General features: G+C 46.2%; 1 protein-coding gene and 1 pseudogene across 11 annotated transcripts in view; both read right to left on the bottom strand.

Moving 5' to 3' along the window:
• Celf1 (CUGBP, Elav-like family member 1) overlaps nucleotides 1-6,587 on the bottom strand; it is a 74,847-nt gene extending 68,260 nt beyond the window's left edge. For 6 of the 11 annotated variants that reach the window (XM_039105411.2, XM_039105414.2, XM_039105416.2 and 3 more), the window contains exon 1: nucleotides 6,396-6,554. The gene's annotated coding sequence lies outside the window, so the exon portion shown is untranslated. Of the gene's footprint in view, nucleotides 1-6,395 lie in introns of all 11 variants that reach the window. The other 5 variants (XM_039105417.2, XM_039105419.2, XM_063284144.1 and 2 more) reach the window with 3 other exon arrangements.
• Nucleotides 6,588-14,264: 7,677 nt separating this feature from the next.
• On the bottom strand, nucleotides 14,265-15,821 carry Eef1g-ps17 (eukaryotic translation elongation factor 1 gamma, pseudogene 17; annotated as a pseudogene).
• Between the last annotated feature and the right edge of the window lie 1,933 nt (nucleotides 15,822-17,754).

The following is a 17,754-nucleotide window of genomic DNA, read 5'->3' as shown; positions in this document are numbered from 1 at the left end:
GGTCTACAGGAGAGTTCCAGAACAACCAGGAATATCTAGAAAGATCTTGTCTCAAACAAAAAATAAAATAAAGAATTTAATGTCCTCAAATAGTATTTGAGGACAGCCTGGGACAAAATCCTGTATCAAGGCACAAAACAAAATGTAAAATAGGTGTGTGTGGGGGGGTGTTAATCTGGACTCAATATCCAGAACCATATATGTACGTGTGTGTGTGTGTGTGTGTGTGTGTGTGTGTGTGTGTATGTGTGTGTGTGTATGTGTGTGTGTGTATGTGTGTGTGTGTGAATGATATAGTACACATCTGCCATCTGCCACCCCAGCTCTTGAGAAGGGGAGACAAGTGAACCAGAAGTTCAGGCCATCCCTGCCCCTACCACAAGTTAAGTCCAGCCTGGGATACAAAAGACAGTCTTGAAATCAAAGCAAAACTAAAAGGGGAGGTAAGGGGGCAGACTATAACAGAGACCAGTCTAGGCTATGTAGCAACATCACACACAAACAAAAATAGGAACAGGAGAGGTGAATCAACAATTAAAAGCACTTTTCTGTTCTTCCAGAGCACCTGGGTTTAGTTCCCTAGTACCCAACCACCTGTAACACCAGTTCGAGAGGCTCTGACTACCTCTTCTGACTTAAAGGACATCAAGCACAAATATGATGTGCATACATGCATGCATGCATGCATATACACACACACACACACACACACATACATACATTACATACAGGCAAATACACATACATAAAACTAAATAAATTTTTAATTAAAAACAAAAAGTTGGGGGTTGGGGATTTAGCTCAGTGGTAGAGCGCTTGCCTAGCAAGCGCAAGGCCCTGGGTTCAGTCCCCAGCTCCGAAAAAACAAAACAAAACAAAACAAAACAAAACAAAACAAAACAAAAAGTTGATAGTGGGCTGAAGATGTGGCTTAGCAGTTAAGGATGCTTGCTGTGCTCTTCCAAGGGACCCAAGCCCAACTTTGGTTCCCAGCTATTCATTGGACAGCTCACAACAACCACCTGTAACTCCAGCTTTTAGGCATCCAGTACCCTTTTTGGTCAACATGGGTGGGTACACACATGTGACACACAGATACACACTCATACACATAAATAAAAATAATATATAAAAATCAAAATACTGGGGCTGGGGCTCAGTGGTAGAGCGCTTACCTAGGAAGCGCAAGGCCCTGGGTTCGGTTCCCAGCTCCGAAAAAAAAGAACCAAAAAAAAAAAAAAAAAAAAAATCAAAATACTGTGGATACAAGATCCAGGAAGATGGCTCAGCAGGTAAAGATGCCTGTTGCTAAGATTGATGGCCTGAGTTCCAAAGGACCCTCTTGGTAGAAAGAAAGAACCAACTCCCTCCCCAAGAGTCATATGGTAAGAGAAAACTGAATCTCAAAAATTGTCTTCTGGCTTCTTTTCCACATTGTACCACAGCAAGCACACACCAACACAGAGACCCATTTAAAACAAAATCACAGAAACAAGTGTTGTAAAGTACGAAAAACCTGGAATGCTGATCACTGCTGATGGGAAATGAAATGGCTAAGTGAGCCTGAGATGAGGCTCAGTTGGCAGAGTACTTGCTTTATTTACCCAAAGCTCTGAGTATGGATTAAATTCCCAGTATCACAAAAAAAATGATAGCCGTGATTTACCTCTGAAATCACAGCCTTTAGAAGGCTGGGGAAACTTCCAAAGTCACCCTCATTTTTATAGCAGATCCAAGACTAGCCTGGGATACATGATGATTTAGTGATTAAGACCATTTCATGCTCCATCAGGATATAGTTCAGTTCCCCACACCCATATCAGATAGCTCACAACAGCCTGTAATTCTACCTCCAGAGGGATCCAATGCTCTCTTCTGGCTTCTATGGGCACTTGCACACAAGTGGCATACAGATTCCTATTCATTCTCTCTTCACAAACACAAGAATGCACAATTAAAATAGCCAGGTGGAACATGCCTTTAACCCCAGTACTCAGGAAGCAGAAACAGGCACTAGCCTTATCTACTTGAGTTCTAGGCCAGCCAAGGCTACATAGTGGAGGCCCAGTGTCAAAATTCATAATAAATTAAAAATAAACTAGTATAGCTGCTACAAAACTAGCATGAGGGTTTTTCAAGCACAGTGTGATGGTTTGCATATGCTTGGCCCAGGGAGTGGCACTATTAGGTGTGGCCCTGTTGGATGAAGTGTGTCACTGTGGGGGGTGGGGGGGGGCTTGGAGACCCTTCTCCTAGCTGCCTAAGGATGCTCAGTTCCTGGCTTCCTTCAGATGAAGATGTAGAACTCTCAGTTCTGCCTGCACCATGCCTGCCTGGATGGACTGAACCTCTGAACCTGTAAGCTAGCTCCAACTTGCATTGGTCATGGTGTCTGTTCACAACAATAAAACCCTCCTAAGACACACCGTTACCACATAAGCTGGCTAGCCTACTTCTGAGCGAGAGTGTGTGTGTTGAGAGAGAGAGAGAAGAGAGAGAGAGAACACACATACATACATATATGCTGGGCGCATCAGTCTACATGTAAAAAAAATATAGGATAGTTAAACAAAGCTTATTTTAGGACTTCAAGGCATCTCATTATGTACATGTAAATATTCCCACCCCCAAAATCTTTTTTAACCAAACCCCAGTTGGTCATTTCAAACACGCCTTTAATCCTAACACTTGGCAGAGGCAGGTAGATCTCTGTATGAGCCAGCTGGGTCTACATAGCTGGTTTGAGCTAATGAGACATTGTCTCAGAAAAATAAAAACAAACACCTTAAACCTCAGAGCACCTCTAGACCTATGGCCTCAAGCATTTAGAATATGGGATACTGGACCTGTAAGCAAAGAAATAAAAACAAAAACAGCCCAGGTATGTGACACATCTCTGTTAATACCAGTACTTGGAAGGCAGGCCAGCCTAGTCTATACCGTAAGTTTGAGGCTAGCCAGGGCCACAAAGCCAGGCTGTCAAAACAACAACAAAAGAAGTAATTTTAAATTTAAAATCACTGACTTGTATACCTTAAATGGATAAATTATAAGGTGTATGAATTGTATTTTTTAAAAAAAAGCCCTTTTTTTTACAAGACAGATGAAAGAACTTAATCAAATCCTAATAGTTGCTGGTTGACAGAGCACAGAGCTATCTGGATGGTGGTGGCACACACCTCTGATCCCAGCATTCTGAAGGCAGAGGGAGGCAGGTGGATCTCTGTGAGTTTAAGGACAGCCAGGGCTACACACAGAGACACCCTGTCTTAGGGAGGCAGAGGAGCCTATGCTCTTACTTCCTCTAAATGGCAGCTGTTTTCTCCCCAAGGCATCCACTACTGCTACCATCTATCAACCTACTTCCTTATGAGGTCCAGTCTCTCAGGAAGACAAAGTTTAAGAAGCTTGGGCAGTAAAAGGAAGGGCACCAAATTTAGTACCCACACTCTGCATCTAATAACAGACCCCAATCTTCATCTAACCCCCCGCCAGCCCGCTACACACACACACACACACACACACACACACACACACACACACACAAACACTGAACTTATACACAATAAATGTTAGGTCTCTGCTAATTTTCTCTTTCTTCTGACCCACATGCTTAAATGAGAGATTCTTCTGCTCCCAAGCTGAATGGAGTATCTACTGGCCTATCTCATATGAGCACAAACTATTAAATACAAATCATTATTTAAAATTATTTAAAGTGTGGCTGGGACCTGAAGAGATAGCTCAGAGGATCCAAGTTTGAATCACTGTGGTGGTTCACAACAATTTCTCTAACTCTAACTCCTGAGGGTTCCAGCACCCTCTTCTGACCTCCCTCCCAACCACCCACAGTACACACATGTCATACACACAAACAAGCTGACAAAACACCATAGACTTAAGAATAAAATGTGGTTAGTAAAAGAAACCAAGCCTAACCCCCTATTAAAGTTACATCACAGCCGGGTGTAGTGACACACTTGTTTTTCTACAACTTGGGAGACAGAGGCAAGAGGTCAGGAATTCAAGATGGGGGAAGAGGGCAACATGACCAAACTGAATAGGATGAGCGTACTTTGGTAAATGATCAATGCTTCTCCACCATGTACAAGACAGGCACGGTGACATATACCAGTAATCTAGCACTTGGAAAATGGAGGCAGAATTGCAGTGAACTTCAAGGTGAGCCTGAACTGCAGAAAATGAAGATCTTACCCACAGAAAAAAAAGAAAAGGATGCGGACTAGGGAAAACCACAGTGGGAGACAGCAAACCTATAACTGTGGGAGGCCAAGAGCTTCAAGCCCAACACCACAAGAAACAACACACCAACAAAAGAAAGATGGAAATAATAGACACATCTGGAAAGATGTGGTGGTGTACACCATAATCCCAGCACTTGAGAGATAGGCCAGTCAGGACTACATAGGAAGACCCTAGGGGGGGTGTAAATTTGAACCCCCCCCCAATTTTAACAACAATGTCTGAAAGATAAGATTCCTTCCCATCTGAATTATGTTTTATAATGAATCTGCAGTTCTGTAACAAGAAAAGTATGCAGTATCTTTAGAAAATAAGTCATCCTGGCTCCAATTTTCACTATCTGCCCATCAGCCCACAGGTACATTCACAGGGAACTAACACCATGTGAAATGGATACCAACTCCTAGAAGACTGTGAAGATTAAAATAAGAGAATGACTTGACCAACTAGTAACCGACTGCAAAAAGATTTTAAAATAAATGTAGACTTTCTAACTTCAAGCCCAGAGCCCTTTCCATTCTATCACATCTTAAATGTGCATCATTGCTCATGATAGTGTTGTGAATTTTTTTTAAAAAGGCAAAGCAAGCAAACCTTTGGTGGGAGGTGTTTTAAAAGCACTTGCTATAATAACCTTGGGCAAATAAGTCACTTTCCTTTGTGAGAAAGCCTAGGCACTGGGGAAAAAAAAAAAAAAAAAAACAACCAGCTCAACTCTCTGTAACAGCCCCTCCTGCTAATGGATCCTTGAGAAAAGAAAACCCAAAGGGTAAGAATGAGAGAAGTGGAGACCTATGCTCTGGAGCCAAGAGCCATTCTTAAGAGAAACAGGTGGTAGAGAAGGAACCAAGAGGGCCCATAAGCTTGTCGGCTAAAGGAACAGCTGAAAGTTCCAGCTTTGCTTTACCTAAGTACGACTTCAATCCTCTCTAGGTCACGATCAGAAGCCAAATTCTCAGTCAATAAAACTACTAATATAAAAACTAGTATAGAGAGAAAAATCAGTGCAGCTGCAGTTTGTCCATTCTAACCTCTATGGTTTTCCAAGTACACTTGTTAATGCCAAAAACAGAAAGAACTCTAAGCGATTCCATCTGAAGACAACGTCATTCTAAGGATAACGTTCTTTAAAAAGAAACAAACTGTGGAAAAGGTAAAAAAGTGCAACTAAAACCAAATCCAAGACAGAGAACAGAGCTTTTAAACAGAGCTTTTAAAGGTTAAGTTCCTTTCAAGTGTGCAAAGGAGTTTGTAACCTCCTAACAATGCAGATATTATGAGCCGACTCTATGCTCTTTAAAACTATTCAACAGCTTTTATACCGCATTAACTGAGGACCAGAAGGAGATTCTGTTTTGCTAAAACAAGCTCTAACCAAAATCTCACTTTCACCCGGGAATCAGTCTCTAAACCAATGAAAAGCTCTTTAAAAGCATATGCAATGGTCTGAGAGAATTAAAACAACATCCTGCCGGAACCACCACAACCGAGTCACTAGCGATTTTAAATTCCAAAGCCTGGTACCTAGCGAAGCAAGCACATTCAAGAGCTGTCCGCACTCCTGGTTGCGAGATTCGAGCCCTGCTACTAGGCCTTGACTGGGTGAACACCTGATGTGGGGGGTAGGGCGAGCCAAAGCAGACCCAGGGCGAGAACTGGAAGAGCTCTGGAGGTTCGAGAAAAGCGCTGCCTTCTAGGGGCGGGAATCTGGGACACCCCCAGGGGTGGGCACGAAGAACACGTGGGGCGACAGGGTCAGGGAAGCAGCATCTAGGGCAGACAGCTGGGATCTCGCACAGCGGACCCAAAGAGGAGGACTCGGGTGCGGTGCAGGAACCAAGCCCTCGAGGCCTGGAGAGTGAAGGCAAAGGGCAAGGGATCCGGGGCAAGGCCACGAGGAGGGCGGGTCTCCCTGGGAGCAGGGGCACGCGCCAGGCGGACGCGAATGGGCCCCGAATTCCGAGCAGTCCGCGGCCTTGTCCCCGGAGTGCGGGGAACCGGGAGCGACCGCGCCCGGAGGGCCCTGTGACCCGTAGCCGCCCGAACCGGACCCGCCCCGCGGCGCCTCCCTCCAGCCTTCCTCTTCCCTCCCTCCATCCCGCGGCCCGTTATCCTGGGGCCGCGGCACTCACCAGCGGCTGCACCTGAGCCTGCCGCTGCCTCAGCTGCTGCCTGCGCCTCCGCAGCCGCCGCTGCCTCGCTGCTGAGGCTGAATCCCGGGGGAGCCTCCGCGTCCCGCCGCCGCCGCCTCTGCCACTGCCGCCGCTGCCAGAGCAGAACACCCCAAAATGGCGGCACTTCCGGCACCTACCACCGGCGGGGAGGGCCGCGGAGGAGGGGGCGGGCGACTAAGGGGAACGTACCACCGCGGCGCCGCCCGCCAGCGCGGATCCGAGCCGAGCGCCGCGTAGGGGCGGGCCGAGGGCTGGCGCTGCAGCGCCCCCTCCGGCCGGGAAGTGGATGAGCAGCCGCTCTGAAGCCCTGGGGGCCGCGGGCGGAGCCCTCAGCCTTGGGAACTACAGGGGTGCATCTCTTTGTCTCAGAGCTGTTCTGGAGGGAAGATCCCAGCCTGGGAATCTGAAGTTCTTGCCTCTGCGCACCGCACATGATGGACCTCTGATGAGCAAGCAACGAAGCTTGGCAATGAAAGTACACATGATAAATATCGAATGAATGAATGAATGAGTGAATGAATGAATGGATGGATGGATGGTGTTTGGCTAACACTGGACACCAGGCACACCCTTCTTTTTGCACAGCAGCATACAGACAACTGCATCCAGGCCTTCCTTCTTGTGGAATGTGTGTTGCGAGCTTTCAGAGTTAGGGAAGTGCCTTGGACATAGACAGCAATCTGGCAAAAAAAAAAAAAAAAAAAACCCTGCGGCACCAGGAAGCTCTTAAGTATTCTATTAAGAGATTACCCGGTCCAAACCTACTCTTCTTAGGAAAAAAATTAACAATAAAAACATTAGGATTCCACCGTTAGGATTCCGTATTTCTACCCTGGGCCTAGATGGATTCACACATTAAGTGTGTTGTTTATTCACAAAGTCTAGACAGTGCAATGTGAGACAATGAAATGCAGATTGAGAAACAAAACGTAGTTCTGGGAGGTCCAGACTCCATCAATTTACAGATTACTCTTGGGTTGGCAATTATTTCTCTTTATCACTTAGCTTCCTAGAGCAAAAAATATATATACTCGCAAATGCCGATTATACCTTCCCTTACCACACTCACAAAGGCAGCCCCCACCCCTGCCCCAAGCAGGAGCCAAGAGTTTTCCAAATCATGTAAATCAAAACTATTAGCCAATAGGTTGTACATTATCAAATTACCTAATTGTAGTTTGGGTTTTTTGAGACAGAGTTTCTCTGTGCAGCCCCGGCTGTCTTAGAACTCACCCTGTAACTGAAACTGGCCTCAAACTCAGAGATCCGCCTGCCTCTGCCCCTCCTGAATGCTGGAATTAAAGGCGTGTACTACCACACCTGGCGTTCCTTCAATTTTCAAATTGCTTTTCCCTCTTCACGCTGTTGATTGATGGGAATGGAGTTAAAGTTGTAAAGCAAATTAGTTGCATATAAATGAGTAGGTTAAGAAAAGCTAAAGGAAAGATGGAACATTGATAGTTTTAACTGGTTCTTGAATAAGACTCTTGACAAAAAAAAAATTGTTAGGAGAGATTAGTCCTGCCGGTAATGGAAGGTTTCTAAGAGTCTTTAGGGTTACTACAGAGAATTTTTTTCATAGGAGGGATAATGATGAAAATGATGTTTGCGCTGTTAGGGTCTGAGAATTTGGGAATACTCCACTATGAAAACCAAGTTTGAACCAGCAAACGGTTTCTTTATTCAAAGAAATATATATCAGGGAGACTGCTGGGTTCAGGATCCAAGCTGTGTCAGCCAGGTGCAAAACAGAGCAACTTTTTAAGACAAAAACCACAGACTAGGTGGGGTAGGGGGGCGTCCAATCAGGTTCGTGCATACATTGGGTGTTACACACCTGGTATTTTTAGGTAGTTCCTGCATATGAAGTGTCTCAGGTGGTTTATTTGATAGCTTGACCTGGATTGAGGCCAGCCTATCAGAGCTCAGGGCAGCTGTGGTCTTGGCCCTGGCTGGAAGCCAACCAGTGAAGTCTAGAGCAGGATACTGTGGCTTGGACTCATCCAGAACATTTGAGCCGGAAACTGTTCCTAGGACTTTAGCTTAGTACAAAATGGAGACTATATGCAAGATGGAATCTCTGTAGCTAAGGAGGCCCCCAACATTCCTCTCTCTTTCTTGTAACACATCAAACCTTTGATGTCAACTCTTGATCAGTATCTAAGGGGTTACATTGGCTCCTCAGGACCATGGACTTAACATTTATCCCACACAAAGTGGGAAATGAAATTTAATAGGCAAAGGGTATGTTTGGGTCTGGGAATCGCTACACAAATCACTTAGACACCAATCTCAGTCAATTAAGGATAGTTTATTGAGTGCCACAGCCTAGGACTGATAGACTAGGGACGTGATTTGGGCTCGGGAGCTGAACTGTGACTCCAAGTTAAGGTTCTACCTGGCTTTTTTTTTTTTAAGATTTTATTTATTTTATGTATATGAGTACATTGTTGCTGTCCTCAAACACACCAGAGGAGGGCATCAGATCCCATTATAGATGGTTGTGAGCCACCATGTGGTTGCTGGGAATTGAACTTAGGACCTCTGGAAGTGCTCTTAACCACTGAGCCATCTCTCCAGCCTCCCTACAAGGCCATTTAAGCTTGACATAAACAAACATCTGTGCCAAGTTATTCCACCAATCAGGATTTAGGAATAGGGGTTTCCTTAGGAACGTGTCTTTGTTACCCGTATCCTATTCCCATTGATCGGAGTATTCAACTATGGCAGGGGACTTGCCTTGTCTAACATTCATGTCTTAACTTGTCTACCAGGATAGGACTTGTCTAACATTCATGTCTTAACTTGCCGTTACCCACGTACATGTCTCGTTCTGGAAAATAGGATGTCAGCTCCTAAGGAGGTCTTGGGAACTTAAACTTCACTCAACCCCTCCTCAAAATGGAAGTCTTATTCCAAATAGTTTCTTATATTACTGCAGGTATTTCTCTTATGTTAGGGTTCATCCCTTGGGCAGCTTATAAGGGAAAATACCATAAGAGTTTATACATAGGTGCAGGAAGTGCTGCTGGGTGATTGTTCTCAGGTCCAAGCTCATTGTAACTATACAAAGCAGTTCTGACTTCTATCGTGATCAGTTTCCAAGGGCACAGAACATAACAGATTATGTAATCAACCTGGGCATGAGAAAGTTTCCTAGTGACAGCAGAAACTTATGTGAACATTTCCTTATAATGGCAGGCTAAGCAGGTAACAGTTACCCAGGCCTTAACCTCTTACCTAGGCCTTAACAAGGTGCATTCCATTATCAACTACCAAAAGGCATATCAGCCCAGTTACTAAAGACCCGGGGTGACCGGTTGAAAAGGGACTCCACTCATCCTTGTTTAGCCAATCTAGCCTATTCCCTCTCCTTTAACCTGTCTCACTCAGCTTAGCTCCCACTTAACTATTCCAGTATGATTGGAATAGAATAGAAAGGAATAGAAACAACATTGCTCCCCTAGGGCTACACCAGGGCCCCTTGTTACATACAGAGTAGGTCAAAGCACCTCCTGTTTTGGAAGACCACTTCAACCAGTTAGTCTAGGGAGGAGGTCAGATGGCTGAGGGATTTTTCCAAAACGGCTAAGTCCCTAACAGTCTGATTCCTCGAGGTCTTGTAGTTTTGGTCAACTGTGACAAGGGAAGCTGCCCCAATTCCAGAACTGCCAGCTCTCCCAAGATCCAGGAGCATGGGAATCAGGATGGGGATTGCCTGGGATCTCCAGTGGTGGGAGTAAAGGCTGAGGTGCTCTCACCCACCCTCATCTGAGTAATAGTAAATCTGGGGAAGGAGGTTACCCAGAAGAAAGATGCTAGATGATTCAGAAAAAGTTTCCAGGCTGAGGCAAGGGGTGAGGCCAGCGGAGCAAGCAAGCTAGGACTCTCAGGGTGGGACCACTGGGTACCCTGCCCCAACAATTCATGGGTTTTGTTACAATGTTGTAGATACTAGAGTGAAAACAGGTCCCTATCCTAGGTATTCCCAAGAGTAATGTGTGCCTCATGGCAGGGGCAACACCTGAGGTGGTTCTTTTGAATAATCACGAGGGATGGATTTTTTTTTCTTTCTTTTTTCTTTTTTTCAGAGCTGGGGACCGAACCCAGGGCCTTGCGCTTGCTAGGCAAGCGCTCTACCACTGAGCTAAATCCCCAACCCCGAGGGATGGATTTTTGATATCTCTAGCCCCTGTCCCAAAGTTTGCCAGGTGGTCAACTCCGGTATAGCAAGGGGGTCTAGGGTCCAGACGTAACCAACAGTCCTGAGTCAAGTCTGTGGAAGATGAGTTCAGGAGTCCAAAAGTGTATCTCAAAGACAAGAATGAGCCAGGCATATCCTGACCTGGTGGGTCAGGGATCACTCCCCCCAACCAGACCTCCCTCCTGATGTAGGAGATGGAGCTATTGTTCCCACTGGGGTGTTTTCCTGTCCTTTGTCCCAGCCTGGGTTGAGAATTTTATTAGGCATGATGGGGATCGGCACTTTTTCCTTCTGGACTGAGAACTTTTGGAAACTCTGAAGCGTGTGTCCTGATCCCTGTATATATAACCTGAAACCCTAGGTTCATCCTCTCCACCCAGGAAGCAGACTGATTTTTTCAATATTTACTTAATATGTATACAGCATACAGCTTTCTGCCTGCATGAATGCCCACAGGCCAGAAGAGGGCATCAGATCCCATTACAGATGGTTGTGAGCCACCATGTGGTTGCTGGGAATTGAACTCAGGACCTCTGGAAGGGCCGTCAGTGCTCTGAGCCATCTCTCCAGCCCCAGACTAACCATTTAGATCCTGATTGAGTTCCCCTCTCCCAGCTGAGTTTTAGCTAACTGCCTCGGTCTCTGGAAAAAAAAAAAAAAAGATGTAGCTGTCTGGTGAGTCTACTATCCTTGAGCTGACAATTGTCTCAGAACCCCAGGATTCACAATACAAGTCATCTCGTCCTCCACAACCTGATTCACCAACTGGACAAAGGTAGAATCCAAGCTTAGTAGGGTTAGCTTCCAAGGTGTTATATCCGCACCCAGACTAAAGATGGAACAAAGAGCTGTCTGAAACGTGGAGAATGCGTAGGATTGGTGTCGGCTATCAGTGCACCGTCTGTGGTTCTAGTTAACCACATCAGGTTAACCACATCTAGTTAACCTGGCATCAGGGCCAGGTATGTGGTTACCAGAGATAGGGAAAACAACAAAGAGGACATTATGGTTAAATAGAGACAAGTCCTGGTTTTAGGGGATAATGTGGATGTGGCTAAACAGTTCATTTCCTGGATTGTCCATCAAGAGACTGGCTTCTGGTGGGAGTGCTGTTTCCAAGACTTGATTCTGTCAACTTTCATGGCTGAAGGAATGGTCAAGATGACAGTGTGGGATCCTTCCCAGCGTGGACGCAGCATCTCTTTTTGGTAGCATTTGACCCAGACAAGGTCCCCAGTTTGTGGTTGTGTGACTTTAAAGGAGGTAGTTCATATAGGTTCATAGCAGAGGGAGCAGTCCATCTTTTTTTTTTTTTAAAGATTTACTTATTTATTATATATAAGTACACTGTAGCTGTCTTCAGACACACCAGAAGAGGGCATCAGATCTCATTACAGATGGTTGTGAGCCACCATGTGGTTGCTGGGAATTGAACTCAGGACCTCCAGAAGAGCAGTCAGTGCTCTTAACCACTGAGCCATGTCTCCAGCCCGGGAGCCGTCCATCTTAGGTATGCTGTAGGGCCTGCATTGACTTACACAAAACAAAATTCAGCAGCTCCGTCAACATCTCTGATTTGAACTTAGGAGTGAGAGGGAATGGTCTACCAGACATAAAGGGGCCAGTCCTTGAGTGTGTAGAGCATTCCTGACCATAAGAGAGGCAAAGGGGAGGTCTACCATCAGTCCTTGCCAGGGTTAATTTGGTTAAGGTCTCCTTTAAGGTCTGATTCATCCTTTCTACCTCTCCTGAACTCTGAGGGTGATAGGCACAATGAAGTTTCCAATTGACCCTCCCCCCCCAAGTATCTTTGACAGATCCTGAATCTCATAAAGACTGTCCCATTGTCTGAGCCTAGAGCTGTAGCATCCCAAACCTAGAGATGGCCTCCTCTAAGAATTTCTTTGCTACCAGTAAGACAGTTTCCCTCTTAGTTGGAAACACCTCCGACAATCAGGGAAAATGTCTACTGGTACTAGCAAATACTTGTATCCAAAACATCTTACCTCAGTGAAGTCTATTACCAAAAAACAAAACCAACAGCAAACAACAACACCCCCCCCCCAAATCCCTGGTGCTGTACCTCTCTCCCTTCTTCCAGGTCCTCGTCATGGTGTGAGAGCTGGATTGGTGGCCTGCAAGGCTGACTATCTGGAACAAACATCTTGGAGAATGGGATTCAAGGAGGGCATGAGATAATTTAGACAGGAAGGTGGCTCGCTTAGTTCTACTGAGATGTGTACCCTCATGTGGTCGTTTGATCAAAGTCCTCCCCAGGGTTTGGGGCAGGATGATGCAGTTGTCAGCCATGAATCACCATCCTTTACTTGGTGGAAGCGTGGCACAGTTTCCAGATGAAGTCATCATCCTCAGTTGAGTAGGTGGGACCCCTCGCAGGGTGGGAGCTGGCAGCAGAAACAGTGTCAGGTGACTTTTTGGCTGCCTCCTTTTGGGCTGGTCCAATCTTTTATTTCCTATGACCTCTGTGGAGTCTCTTTTTTGGTGTCCAGGGCAATGTATCATGGAGACTTGTTTGGGATCCCAGACGGCTTTTAATAGGTTGAGGACTTCCTGTTTGTTTTTGATAGTCTTTCCCTCTGTGATAAGGAGCCTCCTTTCCTGGTAAATCGTCCTGTGTACATGGAGGCTGGCAAAGACATAGTGGCTATCCGTGTAGATGTTTACTCTCTTCCCCCTTCCCAGTTCAAGGGTCATAGAGCAATCAGTCAGCCCTCTAGGCAGAAGTTTCAGGGGAAAGGGCCTTGGCCTGAAGGGTCCCCTCCAGGGTAACTATGGTGCTCCAGCCAGCCTTTTCCCCATTTTTCATGAAATTGCTGCATCTCCAAGTTCAGGAAGATCAGTCTGTTGTCTGTTTAATCTGGTCATGTACTTTGGAAATGGGATATCATGGGAGTCAGAAGGGGCTCTCCCATATTTTCAGACAGCAAAGAAGTTGGGTTGATAGCAGCAAACTGAGCAAAGGTTATTTTAGGCCGCGTTAGTAGAAGAGTCAGGTAATGGGTTAACCAGGCATTAGTCAGCCATCTATCAGGTGGGATTTTTAATAGGCTCATCACTGCATGAAAGGCACTGATAATCAAATTTTGTCCCAAAGTCAGTTTATCAGAGTCTTTTGTTAGAGCTTTGGTGGCTGTGTTTCTCAGGCATGCTGGCCATCCAGCAGCCACAGTTCAACTTCCTTGACAAGTATGCCACTGGACTATGCCAGGGCCCAAGTCTCTGAGTCAACACCTCCTTTGCAATCCCTTTCTTTTCATCCATGAACAAATGGAAATGTTGAGAAATATCTGTCAGTGCCAATGAGGGCACTGAGAGTAGGGCCTGTTTAATATCTTCAAAACTTTTTTCCTCTGTCTCAGTCCATGGGAGCTACCTTAAGGCCCTTAGGTAGCCTCATAGAGAGGTTTTGCCACCTCTGCAAACCCAGGGATCCACAACTGGCAGAAACCTGCAGTTTCCAAGAATTCGCAGATCTGCTTCTTGGTGAGGAATGTAGCAATCCCTAGGATAGCTTGTTTTTGAGAGGCAAAGATCTCACACCTTTATTGAGGTCAGAGCTCAAATGCATGACTGTTCTGGTGCATAATTAGTCTTTCTTTTTTTCAATGTTCAGTTTCCTTTAATGACCCCCATCTCCCTTGAAGGATAGGTGCAGGCAGCTAGGCAACTGGGAAGACGTGTTCACTTGAAGATCTTGCCTTGATTGATGGCTTTGCCCACATGCTGGAAGGCCCCCTCCCAGGAAAAGAACTCTTGAACCAGGGTCTGAGTCTCCTCACTACCATGTTTCTGCCATGTATATGACTCATAGTCCAACTGCCAACCTGGACTCAGCAGAAAGGCAAGCTCTTGGCCTCGGAAGACCCAAATACCAGAAATTGAGCTGCTGTTGTTGGTTCCAAAGAGGATAACACTAGGAAAGGCATTCCTCCTCAGTTTGTCTGATCGCTGGAACATTCCAGTGATGAGGTTGCAACTCATGAAGGTCTGGGTGAGCTCTTCAGGAAGCGGTACTCAGCATACCACAGGGACCAGCCATCCTTATCAAAGGGCTCCCAAAAATATGGCAGTGCCACAGAAAGTGTGTCCTCATTGGGGTACTTACACTTAAAGTCATCCAACACGAAGGTACTCTTGGGCAGGTGAGTGAAAGGGTCCTTGGCTCCAATACCTGCTCACACCTATCCATCTCTTCCTCAGGAGCTGGGGCAGTTGCCTTTTTTCCCTCCATCTGCTCAGCCAGGAGCTCCTGTTTCTCTTCTTGTAAACCCTTTTCTTTCCTTGGGGTATCCTTTATAGGCTGGCTCTTTGCAAACTTCTTAGCACCAAACTGTGCCCATCTTCTCACACAGCTTCACTTCCCCCAAGATGGCCCTGAACTGGGGCTGGTTAATGCAGGTAAGGAACCATCAGTTGGTATTGGGGAAGGCCTGGCAAAAAGAAGGCTCTAAGACCTGTTTCTAGAGCCACAACAGGGTGCGGACAACTGAGATATCAGCCAGTGTCACTCACTCACCAACCAGAAAAGTCCGTGTCTTCAGCAGCCCCAAGATTTGCTACATCTCCTCTTTTGCATTTTCAGTGTTCTGTTTGTTGTGGTACATAATGCCTAAGGTGGGGAACACCCTGGTGTTACCTGGAGGGACGATGGATGTCACAGTCAGAAAAGCTCACCCCCTGCACCACCTGAGCTGCCACCTCTTGAGTACTTCCCCGCAGCTCCTCATTGCTTACATAATAGGCGATGGCATTGCTCTCAAACACACAGAACCTGTCATCACCCTCAAATGCTGGAACCTTGCTGGCAGGAAATTTTCGGAAAAATTCAGGGGTGCAGTTGGTTTGGTCAAAGTGGAAGTGGGGTGGTGCGGAGAGCACGCGGACCTGAACCCCGCTGTACTAAGCAGCAATGGGGGCCTTGAAAGCCCTCCGGTTTTCAGAGTATGTGTACAGGGTCCCAGCCGCCATGGTGATTCCACAGAGAAAAGGGGATAACTGGTCTTTCTTAGAGGACACTTGATACTACTCCAAAGTCCGCTGCAATCAGTAAGTCTTCTACATGTCGTAGAAGTGTGACCTGGGGAGAGTCAAAAGATTACTCACCCAGGTCCATGTGCAAGGCATCATCAAAAAGGGTTGGGGAATTCTTAAACCCTTATGGTTTGGGGAGTTCTTAAACCTTTATGGTAGGTGTGTCCATGTCAATTGGCCATTAATCCAGTGTCCAGGTTAGTCCATCCAAGCAAACAAGGGCTAGCTAGCTTTTTATTTGGCCAATGGGATGCTGAAGAAATTATCTTTTAGGTCTAATACATATAGACCTGTTTCTCAGGGCTAAAACAGGGTGTAAGGGTTAGGCACAATTGAGTGAATGAATGTCTTCAGTTTGTTTATTTACCTCCCTTATGTCCTAGATCGGTCTGAAGTCATTGGTTCCAGTCTTTCACACTGGCAGAAAAGGGGAGGGTATTCTAAGGAGATTGGCAGGGGATTAAGATTCCTGCATTTCTAAGGCAGTTGATATGAATTTTTATGCCTCCCAGAGCTTCCAGAGACATTTGATACTGTCTGGCCCAAATGGGTTCATCCCCTAGTATTATTTGTACAACCACTGGGGCTAGATGTGCTAGGCCACGTGGTCTGTTTTCAGCCCAGACTTGTGGGAATTTAGACTGTAATTGTGTTAACAGTGAGCTTTCTTTGTTGTTCTTTGTTCTGGCCTCAGGATTAAGGAGGTGCCCCTTCCTCCAGATGTAAGATTATGCCTGGACTTGGGTTGCTGTTCCCCTCATGAGGAAGGTCTATAGCAATCTCACTTTCTTAGAAGACTATTTGGGCCCTTAGTAACAGGTCTGGACCTACAGGGAGTAAAGATGTTCAGGGATTATGGTGAATGACTTTTTCTAGGTCCTCCTCCCTGGTAGTAGTCTACGGGTAGGACCTGTGGTCCCTTGGATCTAACTCTGCTGGGAGGTCAGCAGCCCACCTGATTTTTGTAAGTCTGCTAGTTGAGCCTCAGTATCAACCAAGAGGTTAACTTGCTTTCCCTCCACTCTTAAGGTTACCCTAGACTTGGTGAGGGAAATCAAGCCCTGGTACCCTCAGTCCCTCTCAAGGTAGAGAACCCTAGATTTGGATTTCTCCACTCCTCATTTGGGGCAGTCTTTATGCCAATGTCCAAATTCTTTGCAATAGGCACATTGGTCTTGCTGGAGAAGTGGTCGGTCCTTCCCTTCTTTGCCCTTGGGCCTTCCTCAGCCAAGGTCTCTGGCTGGCATCCTCATTCATGGCTGCCGTCATGTCTTTGGCAGTCTTTCTAGCCTATCTGATCCCCCCTGTCATTAGATACTTTGGTAGGGATCTTAACTAGTCTTCACAACTCTCCATTCGCTGGAGTTTCTTTCTAATAGCTGACTGAGTTATAGAAAAGCAGTGAAAGCTCTCCTCTTTTCTTCTGCCTCTGATCAGTAGGCAAGTAAGTGCCAGGGGCCTTCATCATTTGCTCCAGAAAGGCTGTCAGGGACTTCCTGCATTTCCTAGCTAGTCTTAGATAAATTTGTAGGGCACTTTGCAGCGGTCTGGAGACCACCCAATAGTCTGATGATAGACCCTCAGGGATTCCATACCTTCATCAGAGTTGGGGTTCCAGAGTTGGTCAGAAGAAAGGGAAGACAGCCTCGATGACCACAGGCAGGGTGATGGACATCCATCTCTGTCCCAGCACCAGTTTCCTGGCCTCTTTCAGGACCCTCTCACTCTTCATGTGTAAAGAGTCTGTAACAATCATCCTAGGTGGGCTGGTGGGTGTGAAAAACTCGTTTCCCAAAGAGAAATCATGCTTTAGGGCTTCTTAGAGAAGGGCGATTCTGATTTTTCAATTTATATTTGCCATTAGTCCTAAAAGGGATATAAACCCAATAGGGTCTCTGTTCAACCACCCCCCCAACTCCCCATCCTGTCCTCCTCCCTGCACCTGGGGAGCCGTGCTGAGGAAAAGAACAAGCTCTGCAGGGTCTGCGTCCGTCCGGCTGATTAGCTGAGCCAGAACGGGTGTGAGGAGAAGAGAGGAACAGATTGCGGGAGGAAAGTTTT

This window comes from Rattus norvegicus, chromosome 3 (assembly GCF_036323735.1).
Source record: "Rattus norvegicus strain BN/NHsdMcwi chromosome 3, GRCr8, whole genome shotgun sequence".
NCBI lineage: Eukaryota > Metazoa > Chordata > Mammalia > Rodentia > Muridae > Rattus > Rattus norvegicus.
Note: the sequence above shows the minus strand (reverse complement) of the source record. Positions and strands in the feature narration are given on the sequence as shown.